A 5,223-nucleotide genomic window follows, 5' to 3' on the forward strand; every position below is an offset into this window, starting at 1 on the left:
CCAGCTAACATCATCATGACAGGATCAAATTCACACATAACAATATTAACTTTAAATGTAAATGGACTAAATGCTCCAATTAAAAGACACAGACTGGCAAATTGGATAAAGAGTCAAGACCCATCAGTGTGCTGTATTCAGGAAACCCATCTCATGTGCAGAGACACACATAGGCTCAAAATAAAAGGATGGGGGAAGATCTACCAAGCAAATGGAAAACAAAAAAAGGCAGGGGTTGCAATCCTAGTCTTTGATAAAACAGACTTTAAACCAACAAAGATCAAAAGAGACAAAGAAGGCCATTACATAATGGTAAAGGGATCAATTCAACAAGAAGAGCTAACTATCCTAAATATATATGCACCCGATACAGGAGCACCCGGATTCATAAAGCAAGTCCTGAGTGACTTACAAAGAGACTTAGACTCGCACACATTAATAATGGGAGACTTTAACACCCCACTGTCAACATTAGACAGATCAACGAGACAGAAAGTCAACAAGGATACCCAGGAATTGAACTCAGCTCTGCACCAAGTGGACCTAATAGACATCTACAGAACTCTCCACCCCAAATCAGCAGAATATACATTTTTTTCAGCACCACACCACACTTATTCCAAAATTGACCACATACTTGGAAGTAAAGCTCTCCTCAGCAAATGTAAAAGAACAGAAATTATAACAAACTATCTCTCAGACCACAGTGCAATCAAACTAGAACTCAGGATTAAGAATCTCAATCAAAACCGCTCAACTACATGGAAACTGAACAACCTGCTCCTGAATGACTACTGGGTACATAACGAAATGAAGGCAGAAATAAAGATGTTCTTTGAAACCAACGAGAACAAAGACACAACATACCAGAATCTCTGGGACGCATTCAAAGCAGTGTGTAGAGGGAAATTGATAGCACTAAATGCCCACAAGAGAAAGCAGGAAAGATCTAAAATTGACACCCTAACATCACAATTAAAAGAACTAGAAAAGCAAGAGCAAACACATTCAAAAGCTAGCAGAAGGTAAGAAATAACTAAAATCAGAGCAGAACTGAAGGAAATAGAGACACAAAAAACCCTTCAAAAAATTAAAGAATCCAGGAGCCGGTTTTTTGAAAGGATCAACAAAATAGATACACCGCTAGCAAGACTAATAAAAAAAGAGAGAAGAATCACATAGATGCAATAAAAAATGATAAAGGGGATATCACCACCAATCCCACAGAAATACAAACTACCATCAGAGAATACTACAAACACCTCTACGCAAATAAACTAGAAAATCTAGAAGAAATGGATAAATTTCTCGACACATACACTCTCCCAAGACTAAACCAGGAAGAAGTTGAATCTCTGAATAGACCAATAACAGGATCTGAAATTGTGGCAATAATCAATAGCTTACCAACCAAAAAGAGTCCAGGACCAGATGGATTCACAGCCGAATTCTACCAGAGGTACAAGGAGGAACTGGTACCATTCCTTCTGAAACTATTCCAATCAATAGAAAAAGAGGGAATCCTCCCTAACTCATTTTATGAGGCCAGCATCATCCTGATACCAAAGCCTGGCAGAGACACAACCAAAAAAGAGAATTTTAGACCAATATCCTTGATGAATATTGATGCAAAAATCTTCAATAAAATACTGGCAAACCGAATCCAGCAACACATCAAAAAGCTTATCCACCATGATCAAGTGGGCTTCATCCCTGGGATGCAAGGCTGGTTCAATATACGCAAATCAATAAATGTAATCCAGCATATAAACAGAGCGAAAGACAAAAACCACATGATTATCTCAATAGATGCAGAAAAGGCCTTTGACAAAATTCAACAGCGCTTCATGCTAAAAACTCTCAATAAATTAGGTATTGTTGGGACATATGTCAAAATAATAAGAGCTATCTATGACAAACCCACAGCCAATATCATACTGAATAGGCAAAAACTGGAAGCATTCCCTTTGAAAACTGGCACAAGACAAGGATGCCCTCTCTCACCACTCCTATTCAACATAGTGTTGGAAGTTCTGGCCAGGGCAATTAGGCAGGAGAAGGAAATAAAGGGTATTCAATTAGGAAAAGAGGAAGTCAAATTGTCCCTCTTTGCCGACGACATGATTGTATATCTAGAAAAGCCCATTGACTCAGCCCAAAATCTCCTTAAGCTGATAAGCAACTTCAGCAAAGTCGCAGGATACAAAATAAATGTACAAAAATCACAAGCATTCTTATACACCAACAACAGACAAAGAGAGCCAAATCATGAGTGAACTCCCATTCACAATTGCTTCAAAGAGAATAAAATACTTAGGAATCCAACTTACAAGGGATGTGAAGGACCTCTTCAAGGAGAACTACAAACCGCTGCTCAAGGAAATAAAAGAGGATAGAAACAAATGGAAGAACATTCCATGCTCATGGGTAGGAAGAATCAACATCGTGAAAATGGCCATACTGCCCAAGGTAATTTACAGATTCAATGCCATCCCCATCAAGCTACCAACGCCTTTCTTCACAGAATTGGAAAAAACTACTTTAAAGTTCATATGGAACCAAAAAAGAGCCCGCATCGCCAAGTCAATCCTAAGCCAAAAGAACAAAGCTGGAGGCATCACACTACCTGACTTCAAACTATGCTACAAGGCTACAGTAACCAAAACAGCATGGTACTGGTAGCAAAACAGAGATATAGACCAATGGAACAGAACAAAGCCCTCCGAAATAACGCTGCATATCTACAACTATCTGATCTTTGACAAACCTGAGAAAAACAAGCAATGGGGAAAGGATTCCCTATTTAATAAATGGTGCTGGGAAAACTGGCTAGCCATATGTAGAAAGCTGAAACTGGATCCCTTCCTTACATCTTATACAAAAATCAATTCAAGATGGATCAAAGACTTAAACGTTCAACCTAAAACCACAAAAACTCTAGAAGAAAATCTAGGCAATACCATTCAGGACATAGGCATGGGCAAGGACTTCATGTCTAAAACACCAAAAGCAATGGCAACAAAAGCCAAAATTGACAAATGGGATCTAATTAAACTAAAGAGCTTCTGTACAGCAAAAGAAACTACCATCAGAGTGAACAGGCAACCTACAAAATGGGAGAAAATTTTTGCAACCTACTCATCTGACAAAGGGCTAATATCCAGAATCTACAATGAACTCAAACAAATTTACAAGAAAAAAACAAACAACCCCATCAAAAAGTGGGCGAAGGATATGAACAGACACTTCTCAAAAGAAGACATTTATGCAGCCAAAAAACACATGAAAAAATGCTCACCATCACTGGCCATCAGAGAAACACATATCAAAACCACAAAGAGATACCATCTCACACCAGTTAGAATGGCAATCATTAAAAAGTCAGGAAACAACAGGTGCTGGAGAGGATGTGGAGAAATAGGAACACTTTTACACTGTTGGTGGGACTGTAAACCAGTTCAACCATTGTGGAAGTCAGTGTGGCGATTCCTCAGGGATCTAGAACTGGAAATACCATTTGACCCAGCCATCCCATTACTGGGTATATACCCAAAGGACTATAAATCATGCTGCTATAAAGACACATGCACACGTATGTTTATTGCAGCAGTATTCACAATAACGAAGACTTGGAACCAACCCAAATGTCCAACAATGATAGACTGGATTAAGAAAATGTGGCACATATACATCATGGAATAATATGCAGCCATAAAAAATGATGAGTTCATGTCCTTTGTAGGGACGTGGATGAAATTGGAAATCATCATTCTCAGTAAACTATCGCAAGAACAAAAAACCAAACACTGCATGTTCTCACTCATAGGTGGGAATTGAACAATGAGATCACATGGACACAGGAAGGGGAACATCACACTCTGGGGACTGTTGTGGGGTGGGGGGAGGGGGGAGGGATAGCATTGGGAGATATGCCTAATGCTAGATGACGAATTGGTGGGTGCAGCGCACCAGCATGGCACATGTATACATATGTAACTAACGTGCACAATGTGCACATGTACCCTAAAACTTTAAGTATAATAATAAAAGAAAAAAGAAAAAAAAAAAGAGCAAAAACGGGTTTCCCAGAGAAGATATGCTGCCTCATGACCACAGCATTAACAACTATTGCTTGTTTCCAGCTTGCCAGTCTGCCCTACGGCTTTTGAACTTGTCAGCTCCACAATTGCAGAGACTAATTCCTTAAAATAAATCTCTCTCTCTCCCGTCTTTCTCTCTTTCTGTTGATCAATCAACAGAGAGAGATATACAGAAAGATATCTATATAGAAATATACCTGGATATCTAGATATATATCTAGAAATAGATATACAGAAATATAAAGATTCCTATATTTATTTATTACGATTTGCTAATATAAATACATAAATTTTATATTCATTTAAATATAAAGGACTTTATATAAATATAAAATGTATACAAATTTATATTTATATAGAGATCTCTCTAGACAAAGAGAGAGTGAGAAAGATCTCTTTCAGCACTATTTTGATATCTCATTTCCTTTTTTCTCTCTTTTTTTTTTAAGACAGGGTCTTGCTCTATCACCCAGGCTGGGGTGTAGTGGTACATTCATAGCCCACTATAACCTCAAACTGCTGGGCTCAAGCGATCTTCCACCTTAGCCCCTCTAGTAGCTGAAACTACAGGCATGAACCACTGCACCCAGCTCAGCATCTCATTTCAAGTCTCATTGCAGCATTTGCTTCTGAAGTTCCAGCCTGCAATAGTTGCTACAAAATATATACCATATGAATTCTGTTTCTCTGGGGAACCGTAACTGATGTGGAGTGCTTGAGGAACAGAAAGAAGGCCAGAATTACTGGAGAACAATGGAAGCAGACTGAGGAAGGATAGACTGGTGGGAGGGTGATGTGCAATGAGGGCAAAGAGGTAGGGAATGGCCAGGGTATCTTAGGCCTTGTAATTCCACAAAACAAGAATCCACAGATCAGATAACAAGTAACAGGTTAAATGAAGAAAAATATCAAACTTTTACAGATCTGAAAATTGGATTAGGTTTCTTACCTATCAGATTAACAAATATTCCAAAGATTGACAACCCACTTTGTTGGTGAGGCTATAGGAAAACAAGCACTCTCAAAAATCTCTGGTGGGAGGATAAAAACGCATAATCCTTATGGAGGGGAATTTGGCAATATCTAACAAAACCCCATATGCATTTATCAGTTGACCAAGCAT

Source organism: Pan paniscus, chromosome 3 (genome assembly GCF_029289425.2).
Source record: "Pan paniscus chromosome 3, NHGRI_mPanPan1-v2.0_pri, whole genome shotgun sequence".
Lineage (NCBI taxonomy): Eukaryota > Metazoa > Chordata > Mammalia > Primates > Hominidae > Pan > Pan paniscus.